This window comes from Chelon labrosus (assembly GCF_963514085.1).
Source record: "Chelon labrosus genome assembly, chromosome: 15".
Taxonomy (NCBI): Eukaryota; Metazoa; Chordata; class Actinopteri; order Mugiliformes; family Mugilidae; genus Chelon; species Chelon labrosus.
This window is the reverse complement of record NC_140348.1, coordinates 14,828,073-14,845,591: the sequence shown is the minus strand read 5'-3', so window position 1 is coordinate 14,845,591 and position 17,519 is coordinate 14,828,073.

Below are 17,519 nucleotides of genomic sequence, written 5' to 3'. Positions count from 1 at the left end.
ATGCGCCAAGAATGTATTGTAATGTCCTTGCTTCTCAATCTATCCTCATTTACTGTGAGGTCTGTTGTGCTGGTTCACTTGTTAAGTTGGAAAGTGCATCTAAAATACAAGAAAAGTGTTTTATGTTGCGTCTTTTTCTTCTTTGGAGAATATTTTATGAGTCTCTGTGGCATTAAAGAGCTCATTAATGTGGATTCTTCTGCAGTGAAGCTGTGTGTTTTTGTGTGACTTCACTATTTATTTACAGTATTGTCATCAAAAGAAACTAAAAAAGAACAAGTGGACACAAAAGTCTGCCCAATATTTCATATTTTTATCATAGAAACCTTTACTTTCAACGTGTTTTATTGCACTGCAGTCTGCACAACACCATCCTGTGTTTGAGCAGAAAGATATTCAGGGACTTGTCACTGCTGAACTCCAACTGACCTCTTCTCCTCTGCAAACAACATACCAATTTATTTCCTGTACCTACGCCAAGTACATATCCCCCACTTCAGCTTCTCCTCCGCCTCCTCCTCCGCCTTTTCTGCCCCGATTCCCCTCCTCCCGCTCATCTTTCCTTTCCGATTGTCACCCACCCTTTAATCCCGATCCATCTAACAACCTCCCTTCCTCATCCCCTCTTGTATCCGCCGCACTTTATTAGCTCCATCTCAACCTCCACACACCCCATTCACCACCAAAGCCCTTCTTGTCCTCAGTACCTTTCTCCTTTAAATCATCTCCATGGTTCGATTCAACTTCAGGCCTCGCCAGCCCTGCGATGCTAATATTATTTCCAGCTGAAATGAAACGTGCAAATGTGCTGCAGCCTCTCCTTATCCCCACTGGGTTCCCATCTTAGTCCACTTCATTAGACCGTGGTGCACAGAGATTTCTTTTTTTTTTTTTTGTATTTTCAGACAATTGAGTTTAACTGCAGAAGATTAGAGTCCAATATTTTCTGGGTTGTATGTTTGTAGTATCACTTATTTTTCCTGCATCACCAATGTGAGTTTTTCTACTCAGTATGTGTATTTTGCAGCAGTGTGCGTGACTGTTTGTGCTTTGTGTAACCACAAAAAGGTCCTTGCCCTTGGCAGCCCGTGAAGGTTGTGCAAGTCTGTTTATTTCACAATCACTTGGAGGTGGATGTTGCTCGTGAACACTAAGAAAAGGCCTGTTTGTGCTGTTTTTCTTATATACATGGATGATAGTCATTCAGTCCACATTCATTGTGAATCCAGACTGAGATAGATATGACAGTTTTTGGATAAAATCGCCTTCAATTTGTTGTGTATTCATGCTCCCCAGAGGATTAGTGGAGAGCAGTCAGTACTTGACATCCTCTTATCCCAGCATCACCACGAAATGTGTTTTCTTGTAAGTGAAATGCCTTAATAACAGTGCTTTTTGTACCTATATTCATGGTCCCCAGAGGATAAACCCCAATCACTCCTCTAGACTACAACAATGGATGTAAAAAAACAGTTTTAAGTCAAGCTGCTATTGGAGATTTGAACTACTGGATGTACTGAGGTGTTTTGCCTTCTCAGATCTGCTGACCCGTAACGTAATAGGGACACCTCTGGTTTTTAGACTTTAGCGGCTTCACTGTAGCTTAGTTGACATCTGAGCAAAGTCAATAGTGAAGGAGGAGAAAGAAGGAGAGAGACACTGTCAAGCAGGCCTTTTATTTCATGACTCAGAACAGTAAAAGTAGTAGCCTGCATCTGGTTAGCTGCTCAGCATTAATAAAAGAATCCAGACGCTTCGTGGTATGTAAACACTTCTACCCCGTGGAGATAAACTGCAGCAACTGCAGCCTCATGCTGCTAGCGCTCGCACACTTCCCCTTGAGACAACTTCCCATAACATACACTCGGTAGCTTACATCACACACGCATTACCCCACTGCCTTCCTTAAATGTAAAGGCCAGAGGGTGTCACATGATAACATTCATGTCAGGATGGACCATAAAAACTGAAATTTCTAGTTTGCAAGAATTAACCTGCAAAACTAATAATATTCTGGTCAGTCGCAGGTGTATGTTAAAGCTCACACACTCAACTGAGATAGACAGACATTAGCAAGTTACTATCGATATTATATGTTCTCTTAGATCTTTCTTCTTGTTCAGACCAATTATGAGTTCGAGCAGATATGAAAGCCTTCCAGACATTGATTCAGCAGTGCACGTTGAGGTTTTGCACCAACATGATGTAACAACAGGCTTCTGACATCAACTGAGTTCTCGTCTCCTTGATCAGCAGCTATAGTAAAATACATGTGTGCAACAATATTCATGCCGCCTTAAAGTACACTACGCCTCCCAGCGCCTCTGATATGTTGAGAACAGGCACGGGGGTCCCAGCAGGGGGGGACTCTGACAAACAACCGACAAGTTGCACACATGGTTTGAAAAAGCTTCATGAAACAAGATGAAACAGATTGATGGAGAATTCCTCACAGTCATGCCTTGGCAGAAATAATACACTGCAAGCCTTTGTTTCCAGGCCACTTTGGTCGGTCTGTGTGAAGGCCGAAAGCTAGAGATCATATGACTCACACATGCTCTGTCCCCTCGGGGTCTTCATCCTACAGCAGACACCTGACAAGAGCTCCAGACTCGGCCTCGAAAGCATTCTGAAATATCAAAGAGCTTCCAGTAGCGCTTTTAAAATCCTTCACATCAACCTGAAAAACAAAAACATCTTTCTGTTTTCTTCAGTTACAACATGCAGCGCATTTTACTGGTCCAACCTTTGTGTGTAACGACTCATAAATTGTTTATCAGTCAATTGCCAAGTGGATGAATTTTAGCTGTTCAATAAACAATGAAGCTCAAAAGTGCATCCAAGGCCAATCTGCCAAACAAAACAAAACAAAAAAACAACATCAACAACAGGGGATTTTGAATAATGCCATTGTCTTTTGTTTCGGCCCTTTAAAAATTCATCAAGCACTGTGACATCTTTGTCATGTCCCCAATTAGAGTTTTCCTGCACGGCCAGCACTGTTGTATGCGGGGGTTTATTTACATATTTCTATAATGGTCGAAGCAGGAGAGAAGCAGCGTAGCATGAAACACTTTATTCCCTCAGATTCCACTCTGCGGTCTGAGGCTGCGAGCTCATCCAATTTTGAATTCTTTGTCTACAAGCAGAATCTGCGCGTCTGGGAAGCAGAGAACTGGGGCAAAAAACAGCTTCATCTCTGTTTTGATACCGCTGTCTGTTCGGAGCCTCTCATCTCTTTGCTGTCAAGGTTGGTCTTGTAAACCGTCATGACAGCTCAGTTTCTGTCTAATTCTGTGAAATACTTTGCTGCTGCCGTGGCAGGCGGGGCATATGGCAGTGAAAACTCACTCAAGCCACGCTCTGAAGATGATTTTTTAATGCCGCTATTCTACTCATTAGGACTACGTCTGTGCAACAAAACCCCCTCATTGGCAATTTATTCGGTGGCCAGCCACCGCTTTGATCTTCATTTGATTCCCCCATCCTGATGCACTTTCATACATTCTAATTAACATCCCATATGTTCACCCACCCCCTGCGTCACTGGCACTGTAGCTGAACTCTGACCTCCACAAAACCCCTGCATGCAGGAAATATATAATTATACTCATGAAATACAGTATGTAATAACACGCTTTACGTATGACTGCACAAAATGAAATCTGACTTTTTATAGTCATGCACCCTAAATATATGAATACATGCATGAATTTAGTTTTCCTGACCAGAAAAGTTCCACTGTATCTTGAGTAAAAGCTAAAAAGGGATTTAAAATTAATATAAGGAAGTATGCTGTCTTTCCTATTTAAAAAGGTCCCATCTTAAAATACACATCTGTTTTGTAGTTTGCTGGTTGGTTAACCATAAATGATGTGACACAATGTTGAAGTTCAACTAAAAGCATAGAAAACCATCAGTTACAATCAACCCCCAATAATTTCTTTCAACATTTATACATTTAAAGATCATAAAAAGAGATTCAACTCTTGTATCCCTGTTAACAATAGCTTGGTAAGCGGAAAGAGGTTTTTCTGCATCACTACTGCTTCCCCAACCCGACATGTGGACACTACAGCTCATAAATGACAGCGCCAACACAAACATTTCTTTTATGTCACGCCCCGTCAAAAAAACCTCTTCATTCTGCATCCCCTCGTGATGCGAACACACTAATCGCCGCCGAGCACGTTTTCCAGGCAGCGAGGTTAAAGCTAACTACCTCCAGCAGCTTCACGCTTCCTCCCAGCTTCAACCTCCAGATTCAGGTTTTTTTTCTCTTTTTACTCCACTTTTTTTTTTTTTCTTGCTGAGCTGAAAATGGGATGCCAGGAGCAATCCTCCCTGGATTATTTGAACAGCCACTTCAAAGGGGAGGAATTATAATCCTGCATTATTGATATGGGATAAACCAGTGAGCGCACGTCAAAGGAACTGTCACAGACATATTCGGACGGGCTGAATTTGAGTCAGAATAAGGGCTTTTAGTTTGCAGGTTAAACATTTTTCTGTGTGTGAAATGAGAAGCCAGGTCTGAGGTTTAGTGGAATTATATCCTTTTCACAAACACGACACTACAAGTTTATGATCATGGATGCAAGAGGCAAACTCGCGTTTAGGAGCCCATAGATATTTGAGCCCCAAAGTTGCTGCAGTGTCTCACACAACAGCATCCTAATCTCAGATGCTTATGCAAGATTTATTCTCCTCCCACACCTCTGCATGCACTGTGTCCTCTCAGATACACAATGCAGCACCGCGCACACTGTAGAGCGCTGCTGAGGGAGTTGCAGCCTCCTGGATGTGTTTGTTCTCAACTCACATACATAGCGGGCAAACAGAGAATGAATAACCTAACCTTTCCTTATGGAGTGTTCATAAATGTCACCGGTGTCACAAGTACTCACACACATAGATGCACTCGCAAAAACATGAAAACATGCGAGCCGATGAAGACAGCCATGTTGTGCAAACACAAAAAGCTGTAGTTTGTATTGTTTTATGTGAAATGATACAATGATGTGCTCTCGTAGTACAGTGAGAGTGCTGACCCAGATTAGAGCGTGCATGTGTCTCTGTTCGTAGTTAGTAGTGAGAGCCAGTGAATTATGCTGCACGTGTCCAAGAGACTTCAGTGCAGATGGTTATTTTAGTCAGGCAAAGGCTGCAGGCAGCGCACTGTCATGTTGTGTAAATCTGCCCCATCCCTTCAGGTTAAAGATGAGATTACTGCACATTTGTGAACTGATGAATGAGAACACTGGAGAAAACTATTAATGTTACACAACACTCAGCCAAGCAGTTGTGCTTTTACACTCTGACTGCCTCGTAATAACTTTTTGTTCATCGCCCGCGGCACTTCGCGAACAAAAGCATTTTGTGGCTCAGCGACCTTGTCGGCCTCCAAGTCCACTGACCTTTAAAATGCCCGAATAAGAACCAAATGCATTCAACTCCAGACCTTTAACTTCCTCATTCACCTGCATCTTATTATAAATCCGTCCATTTTCAATAAACACTGCATCCATGTGCAGCAACACACCGAGGCAGAAACTTGTTTACAACAAGGGCCAAAACAGAGAAACGTAGTCTATGTGGCTGAATGCTCTGAGGAATGCACAGGCATTGTAGAAATAAAACAAGCATTTCACAAACACATCGCTCAGAACAGGTCAGGTCAGGACTCAGCGGTCCACCTACATCTGAGGACGAGGGACATTCTTTTGAGGATGACAAAGTCAACATTTTAGACAGAGAAGACAAATGATTTGTAAGGGGAATAAAGGAAGCCGTCTATTTCGAATTGTAAAACCCCTCCGTGAACAGGGAAGATGGACAGAGACATAACATATCCGCTTCTTACAACACGGTCTTAATAACGGTCCCAAAAAGTTTCATAAACTCACCTCTTAAGTCTGGATATCATGATATTGTGTTTTGGTATGTTTTTGTTATCCAGTTTTTCCTTCCTGTCTTTGTCCTTTCCCACTCCTGTGATCACTCTCACCTGTTTTGCTTGTGTGTTTTTTCACCTCTGTCTCGTTAACCCATTATCCCTGGTATGTTATACAGCATGCAGCCCTGTCTTTCACCATCCTGCCTGTTTCCCCTGATTCTGTGTGCCTCGGTTTTTGCTTTCACTTTGGATTACCCTGTTTCTGTTTTGATTGGATTTCACCTTTTGTTGGATTTGGATTACCCGCTTACCTCTGCAGCACCTCTTGTTCTACATTTTAGTAAGTCATTATTAAATTGACTTTGAGTGGCTCTTCCTGCCCCTCCTGACTGTGTCCTGCACTCAGGTCCTCCCTTTCCTTGCAATACGTGTTACAGAGAAAACTGTTAATAGGGAAAATAGGACACCACCTAACTTAATCTGAACAACATTCTGGTCTGAATTGTGTCTTTAAGAGACCCTAGTCATGTGAGTTTCAGGTGGACACACCGATCAGGCATAACATTATGACACAAGTGAAGTTCTACTGGGAAACGTTTGGACCTGGCATTCATGTGGATGTTACTTAGACATGTACCACCCACCTAGACCAGACCAGACACCCCCACCCCATAGCAATGACACACCTTGATGGCAGCAGCCATCCCCAGCAGGATGCAGCCTGACACAGGGACACACACAAAAACAGTTTAGGAACAACTCAAAAAAAAAACATGAAGAACAGCACAAGGTGTTGACCTGGCCTCCAAATTCACTAGATCCCAAACTGATCAAGCATCTGTGGGATGCACTGGAACAAGCCTGATCCACAGGGGTCCTTCCCCTCAACCCATAGGACCCAAAGGACCCAAAGGCCCACACTAGCAACACCCACAGGACTCCCTCAGAACGCCCATGTTCATTCTCTAATGAGTCAGAACTGTTTTGGAGGCACAAGAGAGACCTACACAATATTAGGCAGGTTGTCATAATGTTATGCCTGATCGATGTATGTTCCATTTGAAATCCTAAACTCTCCACCAGTCATTTAAAACTGAATGAGCCACTTGGATGAGTGGTGAAATGTCTTCAGGAAAATTCAAACAAAGGTCCAGTTGCCTTCGAATACGTCTTTGTTTTAGATTTACAGTCTCATGACCTGAAAGTCTTTACAATACATTGGCGCAGTTACAGGATGTGTACTTGAGAACACTGGAGGTTGAACAGTGACACGTTGAGAGCGGGTGAGATATTGCTTCCTGCCGTGACATCAAGCATGTTTCTAATATCAAAACAGGTCAAGGACTTTGCTTCGGGCCGACACATCTCTTAAATTATCGCCTCACCTTTTTTTCTCAGTGACACGTGTGAACACACAAAGAAGACCTGGAAGGACGTTTGGTGTGTTTAGTGTGTGGAAAACAGAGCACAGGGGTCTTAGTTTAAAACAGCAGCTGTAAAAATGTTTGCGTTGGCTGGGGTGATGCTAACAGCGTGACTGTCCCGGGATCCTGGGAACACACACAGACAGCCGTCTATACGGTGTCTGCCCTGCTAATGCTACAGCGTGTCAGAACCGGAGCTATAAATGTTGTTTGTGCAAAATCCTTGAACTCAGAACAACACCTTATGAGTCATGCACCGCTTCTTTGTTTGTCACTGTAAAAGGATGAGCACAGTGCGTCTTAATATGTGTTTGTGCTGTAATGACAGGGAGTGGAGACGGCCTTTAAAAAGGGAGGAATCTAGCATAAACCCTTCTCTTCAACAAGAAATTTTATATATTTATGGATCATACCTGACCATGGCTGTCAAAAAAATATATTCTCCAATTAATTAATGTCTAGATAATCACTACCTGTATTTACATGGATGATATTTCATCAACCAGACAACTGATATCCTTTACAGATTATTCTTCAAATGTTTCCGGACGGCTTTGAGCAAAATGAAAGTAGCATCAGAGAGATGAAAAGGCGCTGATAGATTCCTTTTAAGCGAGGAGGTACATGGGAGAGGCCGGTGGAGAGACGGGGACGGAAGAGGAGGAAAGAGAGTGCACTTCACTAATGTGGGGAGACGGGACCAGTCAAGGGAGCATCTGCTTTTAGAGTCTATACACCCTGCTCCCCATCCATCGTCTTCTCACTGACCCCCTCTGTTTATTTTTTTTTTAACAACTCCATTTTTCTCTTTTTAGTTTGTGTTTGCGCCCACGGTATGATCTGAACAGCCGGTGTTTTGCCATTGAAAAGTAAAGACCAGGAGTTTGTCCCAGAGGCTTCGGAAGACAGCGAGGCCGTCGTTATTTTTCTCCGGCTCAGGGTCGGTCGGGGCTGCTCTATTTAATCGCAGAAGGCTATAATAATATTGAATTGTTATTACAGTGAGGGCCTGAAATATAATTCAAAGCATGTGTGTGTGCGTGTGTGTGTGTGTGTGTATGAACCGTATTACATAAGAGATTAGCATTTGCAAAGGAAGGAGAGGGGTGGGTCTGGATGCAGAAACAAGGGTTGGAAAGGAATGAAGGGAGATTTTAGTCTTCTGTCCTCAATTATTTCTTATTGGCATCCAAAAGGGAAATCTGGATATAATTTGAGGTCAATCAACCTCAATCACACAACATCATTCAATAATTTAGGGATTATTTGATTTTGGTTGGAATTCAGCCCCTTGATCTCTGCTCTTTGTAAAAAGAAAAGAAGAAAATCCCCCTTCTTGTTGAGCTCTGCATGTTTCCTCTAATTTCCCCAGCACAACGGAGAAGAATTTGCTGAAAACAAGCTTGTTGTGCTCCTCCCATGTCCTTCACCGAACCCCGCAACCTTACAACTATTTTCCTCTGCTGAAGGCTCCAAGTGGCCTCCCCGGATGACTGCATCATTTCATCTTCATCGTGTTTCATATTCCACACGGGGTCTGCGCGAGAAGCACTGGGAGTGTGAAAAACTACATACTTGTGCTTTAACTGGAGCCCCTGGGTCGACCCTGGGCTCATAACAAACACTAAACACCATTAAAACTTACACCGGCCCTAATCAGGAAGGAAGGAAAGAACGAAGGGAATACAGGAAGGAAAGAGAAGAAAAAGTCTCTGTTGTGCTGTAAAGTCCAGAACTGCACTAATATCAACCCTGGAGACAGTCTGACCTTCACTTTCAGAGCAACAAACATGATGGCAGAGCCTCAGAAATATGACTTTTAGAGGAGTTTCCGGACATTTCTTGTCAAGCTGCTTGTTTGCACTTTCCTCCCTCGATGTTTAATCTGAGCCGCGTAACGTGAGACCTCCCCACAGATCCAGGTGATTAGAGCTGATAGCGTCTCGCTTCCTTTTCTCATAAAAATAGATGGATCTCCAGTGAAGCACGATGCTTGTTCCCATTAGCCAGCTCACTAACTGCATCATCGGTTATTCAACCAGGTATTGATGATGATGATGAAGGGGGTGGAGGGAGGGAGGGGTTTGGATGGACCCGACTGCTGCAATGCAGAATGTTTACAGGAACATGCATCACTGAGCCTGAAGTCAAGGTAACAAGTCATTAAGTGCTCCCTGCTGACTGGACACCTGCCACTGTTGTTTCTATTAATCAGTCACCAAAGCAGTGGCACCCACGCAGGTTTCCTCATCATTTTTATGCAGCAGTTTTGGGTACTTTTGTCTCTGTGATGCTGCGTTGTGTGAGTGTAAATGGGTCAAACCCCTCGGTTGCCTCTCAGATAGTCCATTGGGATATTAATCCAGGATTGGAGCTGGATCCTCTTACTCAATTAAACATCTCTGTCTTACAGAGGATACGCACACACACATGCAAAATTGTGTTTCTATCTTTGAAAGGACTTTCCATAGACATAATGCGTTTCCTAGCCTCTCAGCATAACCCTAACCATCTCAGTTAAGAGCCTAACCCCAACCTAATTGTAACCTTTAGCCTAAATTCAAGTCTTAACAGGTTTTAGCCCTCAAAAATTTGTTGGGACGGACAAACTTAGCATTCCCGAAAGAGTCAGAGGACATAAAAGAGTCAGAGGACATAACATTAACTTACTTTTATTTCTTTGGGATTTAACTATAACGACTACCTGCCCAACACTTACACACATATTTAATGATTTATTTGACAGCAACTTGCATTTTGTCCCCAAAATAGGAATCAGGTTCCCACAGTGTGACTCTGTAAGCAGAGTTATGTCGCAATAACACAACCTAATGCAAGTATGCACAAACACTGACACACATACAGAATCCATATCTATGTACAACATACAGCATATATTTTCAAGTCTACTGCTTTTACTCTAGCATGCGTGTTTGTTGCTAACCCCAGGAAGACACTGACAGTGTTTTACATGTTTCTGTCTAATTCTCTGTGATATTAAAACAAAAAAAGTGATTACATGAACCAAAGTGACTCCCAACTCAGCTCACTTGTTTGGTCTGCAGCCTTTGACCACATCACACAGCTTATTGAGTTTGCGCTTTACCTAATGTTGGAATTTAATCACCACTGAACACAGTTCAGATTTAAACACGACTGTATTTATTGCATTGCACTTCATGTGCAAGTGAAGTGCATCTATCTGAATTTGCTGTGGCTGGGATAGGCTCCAGCCCCCCATGACCCTTCACATGACAAGCGGTTACAGAAGATGAATGAATGAATGAGTTTGCTGTATGTGATCTGAATCTGAATCTCAGAAAACATCCAGTTGATCCAACAGGCCTGGTAAAATTCACAGTATGACATTTATTACATACACAAAGGGCCAAAACACTCCTGAGTCCTACTTTGCGTTTATTGTTTCCCTCCTGTATCGCTCCATCGCACCACCGTTTGGGTCGTCCTCCCTGCTCTCTTGACGCACAGTGTGACAAATTTCACTGTTTCTGAATAGTTAATGTCTCAGTTTGTGACCGGAGCTGGAGCAGCCTCCTGCTCCGTCTGTTACTTCAAGAGAACAGTCATTTTATTTTGACAAACAGCAATAAAAAGTGACCTAGCATTTTCAACTTTGGCTACTGCCTGCTCTCATGCCCTCTTTCTTCTTCTTTAGAGAATACATTTGCATGTCCTTTTGATTAAAAAACGGAGCAGCAACAACAGGATCCTCTTTCCAAAGATTTCTAATACATCATTCAGAAATGTGATGGATTATATGCCTTATAATTAATCAAAACAACACAGGGAAAATACAAATCACATGAGACAGGATACGTTGCTATATACAGTAGGAAACCTGCAGTAATTCAGTCCAGCGCTGGTATGTTTTTGAGGACCAGGATGCTGGTGGAGCGTTAGAAGGAACTTCACAATGCTGCAGGAATCTGTTTAAGATCTGAATGGAGATTGGAGCCAGTTGATCAGCACAGGATTCGGGACAAGAGGGGGTGGGCGGCAGCGAGCACCATGTTGACCGGGCGCTTTCCTGGTTTTGTGCATCATGAAGAGCCAGCTCCCGTCTTCTTTACTTAGCGAGTCCATTCTTGTCACATGATGTCATCCGCAGCAACAGTCGACCGCCACCCGCCCGTCTCGAAGCTATACCGTTCTTTGTTTCTAGAAGTTGTTCTCTGTCGCTTTGTGAAACGCTCTCAAGCGGAAACTCATGGTTCTGACCTTTTACTGCCATTTAGGATCCTAAGATCCTCTGTGGATACAGCCCTGGCTTTAAAGAAGAATCTAAATAGCCTTGGTATTTAATGTGTTTTCGACTCAGGATATATTATGAATTCAACTGAAATGTGAATGCTCCACTAGAACACATGATAAACTAAACGGTCACTTCAGTTCACAGCTTGTAGCTTAAAATAGTTAAGTTGTCTTACAAAGATCTTAAAGTTCTCCTCCAAATGCCTTTGTAGTTTTACGGTATGTTGCTCTCAGGGCTAAATGTAATCATTTTTGCACAGTGTTTTACAGTAAGCCTCATAAATTCTTAATTTTTCACTGGAATGAGTTTAAATCGTCTGAATATCACATAAACTCCAAGGGTGCATTCAGTTAATTCATGCTGCTGGAAGTTTTATAGTAATTAAATGGACAAAGCACATGATGAAGAATCTATACTTTTGAAGAATTAATATCGTCACTAGTTTTCACTTTCTTGCAACCAAATTTATAGGTGGTCCTGCAAAAAAATAAAAAATAAAGAAGTGAATAAGATGTTTGTTTTTAGAAGTTTGGTACACATTTCAACCCAGTCCAGAGAAAAAGAAAGTATTGATGAGACTTGGAAAACAAAGATTTTTTAACAAGGATTAAAATGAGCTCAGAGGACCAAGCTACAAAAATTAGGCAATGTTTATTGGCCTAGGAGTTTATACATGAATACTTTCAAGAAGAAGAAAAGGGTAAGTTGGTTTGGAATGACCAAAATAATAAATGCCTTAAGATTAAATAAATCTCGAGGCTCCACCTTGGCCTAGTGAAAAGTGTTCTAGATCTTTATTATTGTCTTATTTTTTGAGTTAGTACGGTTCATTTTTGTTCTTCTTGCCAATCAAGGACATTTAAACAAGTAAATTGGTAAATGAACCCTTGCAAATAAATGCAAATGTGACACATGAAGAAGACACTCTGTCAGGTCAGCGTGCCCTCCACCCACCATCAGGGTTATGCAAAAGCGGCAATAACTGTCAGCAGCAAAGATCGCTCCGGTGAAATAATTTGACAGCGTATTGATGCACAGACAGCGCTGGCAACATGTGTTCCCAATAAATGGACGCACAAATTGACGGGAAGACGTAGGAAATGGTGTAAGTCAGCAGAAATGAGACACACAGGTCCACACATGCACACACACACACCCACACCCACACACACATCTGACTCCTCCATCCACCTTAAACAAGAATGACACTGAAATACAGACAAGTGTTCTCGTCACTGAAGCCTGAAATTGCCTTTCCGTCCTGCCGTTGATTGTGTTTCACACACATTGAAACAGTAGCTGGGCCCTCAAGACACATTCAATGTGCGTCTAGTTTTTGTGTTACACTGACATCAGTTTGAAGGTGATTTAATATTCTGGGTGTGAGGTCATATTTATGCACGGAGGGTGTCGTATCCAACAAAGGAGTGTTTCTAGTTAGTTAACCAGCCGCCAATCTGACTTCTCCTACAGTTGCTGATTTCTGCCTGTGGCTGTGCAAGGCTGCAAATGAGGTTAAGCTGTATTGCTAATTAATTTATCTACAACGCTGTTTCCTTACAGTCTCTCCTTCTGCCGGTAAGAACTTCTCTGTGCAGCTGTCCTCTTTGTTGTCCTCTGCTGACGGGGCCTTCAGCCAACGCACACAATCAAATGAAAGCTATCTTTTGAAAGTAGAAATTAAACAGCCTTCCGCTTACAAGTTACCATTCAAAGTTGAATTAAAAAGCAGTTAAACAAAACCTTGCTCTGATCAAAACACTCCGCCGGGCCTCGTGTGACCTGCAGCTTGTGTTGGCTGATGCTTTTATAGATATTGTTGTAACAGATGTTCAGTTTGCTGACTTCACGTGTGCTCCTCAGTGCTGGAAGACAACCAAGGACATTTACTCAAGTACTCTAGGGCCATTTTTAGATATGTTATTCTTCAACTGGACCACATGTTTGACAACTGTAGGTAGTAGCAGATTCTAATTTTGAACGTCATACACAAGCTCAAATATCATTTGAAATATAGATTACATATACTCTTAAAACATTTGAAAGCTGTTTTCTGAAAGCTGCCATTACTAAGATAAGATATAGGCTACCTTCACTGATTGCTGCCCTAAAGGAAAAAACTAAAGTGACCCAGTAGAAATAGGAACCTGTACATATACTTTACATGTCCTAGAAAAAGACCTTCTTTCTACAGCATGCACATGTTCACCTGATTTATACATGTATCTATGTCTGTACATGATCCGTGGCATTTGTATACAAATAATTATAATAAGACACAAGGGAAATTGATGAAGGGATGAGAGGGGTCGGAGGGAAGGGATGGGTGAGGTTGAATGCAGACATGGAAGATAAGTGACAGTCAGGGTGGGGGTTCGACTGAGGAAGTTCTGGCTCCTTGAGTCCCTTGTAACTATCATGAAAGAGGGACCAGAAAGCAAAGAAAAGCAAGGGATCGGGGGGGTTACCTAGTTAAGTGTGGGATGCTACTTCATTTAAGGTCATATTTCAGGGCTTTTACTTGCTGCAGAGCCTTGTTGTATTTTGAATCTGAACTCTTCTTCCAGCACTTGCGTCACCATTTTACTGTGAATTCATTTTTATAATGCAGTTGTCACGACGCTGACTGCAGCTCAACGGAATCACATAGCCTCAGCTGTAAAAGTGGCACAAGGTATTTGGGCTATAATCAAAATGTGCTTGCTTGACTCTTAGCTGCTGGTGTACGTGATTCTTTATAGACTGAGGGAATTCTGTGTTTGGTGTGTGTGAGTGATATCTATTCAAATCTAAGTGTGCCACCGGGACAGTAATCTGTTTTATGTTGAAACTGTGCTTGGATTTGATCGGGGGAACTTTGTTTTTGCACAGGAAGGTTGGGGGTCATGGTCAGCCATGGAACAGCGCCTCTGGAGCTGGCAGGAATTCGGCCTTGCCCTCGTTCAGTAACACATTCATCAGGTCTTGGGTGCTTGCTGACATGAAGGATTGATGCCAGGTTTTCGGGGGTCAAGGTCAGCCTTCGACTCGCTATTCCCTTTGGATGTGAGTTGTGTTTGTTTTAAAGGGCAGTAGCTACAACGGGAGTCAATCAAAGAAAAACTGTTCAGATGTGTCTGTGACACTCTGAAACCTTTCGATGTCCATTTGAGTTAAGAAATAGATCACTTCTTAAAGGCTGTCTGTGCATCAAACATATAGAGAGCTTATCCCACTGCTGCAGTCTAAATGTCATCAGCATGTTGTAATTTAAAGCTTTATAGTTAAAAAAAAAAAGCACATTGTTTATATTAAAAAACAAAACAAAAAAAAAAAAAGTGTTTCAACTCTTATCCACGCGTCTTCTTCAGTTCTAAATTAAATTGAAGGGGAGTTTAAGTTTTTTAAATCTGTCCATATTATACACTTTAAACTCATATGACTGGGTTGTCCCAGGCAAAAATGTATGTACTGAGGCAGTTCAAACTAGAGAAATATGTTATAGGGTAGACAGAAGGGGCACACTAAGGGGTTATCGATACACTGTAGGGCCTTCATAGATTTAAAGGTAGCCACCTGGGGCCCCCATTCTCTTATTATTTTTTTTCCAGGGGCCTCAAACAATTGCTCAGTTTGCCAGTCCCAGCAGGTCTGTTAAAGACCCACCACTAACCTACATTTCAGAGGAATTAGTTTAGATTAACCTGGGTGGTGTCCTGTCCCATCCATCATGATCTGGATGACTCACAGCCACATTGTTGATACTAATTCATTGTATTATAGTGTGGCATAGCTCCAGCCAACAGGAAAATACATCTTGGTATGTTGTGTTTATTGTGGCTGCAGCGGAACAGATATGGAGATTTTTCTATTAGCAGACTGTCTGTGACCTCCAGTGGTAAACAGCACACAGTGCAGTTGACATCACTGAGAGGAGAAAATCACTAGGTGGCACCACACGAGTGAGAGTAGAACGTGTCAGCCGGTGAGCTCAGAGTCCAGTGAGTAAGGCAGTCCAGTCCGCCCAGAGCAATACACACAAAATAAACACATTAATTACTGAAACACATGGGAAGAGCACACAGTCATTTTTTTTAATCATTTTTAAACAAGCAGTGTTTTCTGTTGGTCCGGTGTTAAACATCAAAGACACCACAGACATGTACCCTGAGCTGGTTTACACACTGTCAATATTTCAAAAGTCCAAAGGGTAAAGATCAGACATTTTGTCTCCGCTGCCCCAGGATATTTGCCTCATCAGCTGCTTGTCTGTGAGGATCCTCTTTACATCTACATGAGCACACATTACCTGGCTGTGCAGCAGCAGCCTTTGTGTTTGGTTAAATCTGTATAACTATCATTCGGCGAAGAGAAGAGGACAAACAACGTCATATCTAGGATGCAGTTTTGGTGATTAGATAGAAAGTTTCGAGTGAAACTCAATCGAGCTGCTATCAAAACATCTAGCTGGAGTGACAGCGTTTTCTCAGAAGAAATTGCAACACTCACCACTGTGAGTGGGTGAGAATGCAGCGTGACTGTGGGAGAAACTGATCGTCCAGGTGACGTGTCAGGAGGACACAGTCACCTGGGTGTGTCTGCGTCCTACCTGGCAGCTACAACATGATTTTCCCTCTATTGCTTCCTCCTCCGCTGCTGCATAAACCACAAGGCATCTTTAAATGTTTCAAAAAGGCTCCCTTTGTGTTGATTTTGTTTGGCTGCTGTCAAGAAAAATCCCCAATTTGGCAGCTATTAAACTGCTATTAAAGCCAGAAGTGGTTTAGTCAGCCCAGCTCACATTTCAGTATATCCAATAAGCTTTTAATGCCAGTTTGCAATTGAGCAATCATTTTAATCGCCTATTATTAACCCAGTTTGTCACAGGGCTTTCAGATTAAAATTTGCAACTCTCTGCAGGTTTATCAGGTATATCTGCCAACGTCAACCTGTCTGCCTTTGATAGCCATGTGACAGACAGGCAATGAGCCAGATGGGTGAAGTGGTAGAAGCAGATAAAGAGCTGATTGATATGTGAGCGTAGAGTGTGTGACAGCAGAGACGCGTGGCGTCAAACTGGTCCGGGAGGAGGAGGAGGAGTAGGAGGAGGAGGAGGAGGCCATAGAGGAGCTGCTTGTTGGTGTGAACCAGCAACAGTATCTGCTTGTTTTGGGGAAGAAAAGTGCAGCATGACACACTTGCCATTGTCAACAGAAAGGCTTTTTATAATGGCGACACCCACAAAAACCATTTCAGAGTGCATAAAGCATTATTAGGGGCATGTTTATGTGGATTATTGTTAGCTACACAGGGAGTGAACAGAGACATGACAGTTTACTCTGAGCACCATCAGTGTTTTCATTAAATCTACTAAATAAAGAGACTTAATAATCGGTTTTGTGGATGTAGAGAAGTATTTAGTCGACACACACACAGCAGCGTTGTCTACACTGTGCTTCACTGAGGCTCCAGAGCCTATTACAGTCAAAACCCTAATATAACATAGCTCTGTCTGTCTAGTATTTCCAATATTACATGGGCAGCAAATAATCAGAACAAGTAGAGAGAGATGGATAATTTAGACGAGGTGGGTCGATGAGTAGAGGAGCAAAAGCTGAGTCATATATAAGCTATCAAACCTTGAAGAATGTTTCATATTTTTCATTTCTTTGGTTTCCCTTGTTGCAAAAGCGAGCTACTGTATGTGTCCTCTTCCCTGATTCAACTGTGATTTCTTTGGGTGTGTCTTTCTTGTCTATCCAACCCGCTCAGACAAACACAAAAGCCCTGCTGCTCACATTTAGATAAGAATTTAGAACAAATGAATGAACTAAGAGGAAGAGAAACAAAAAAAAAAGTAGAACAAGAACAGTGGGACTCATCCAAAGCGCCGATATGATTCCTCCACCTCTCCGCGCTTTCTGCTCTGACGGTTACCTTGATATAT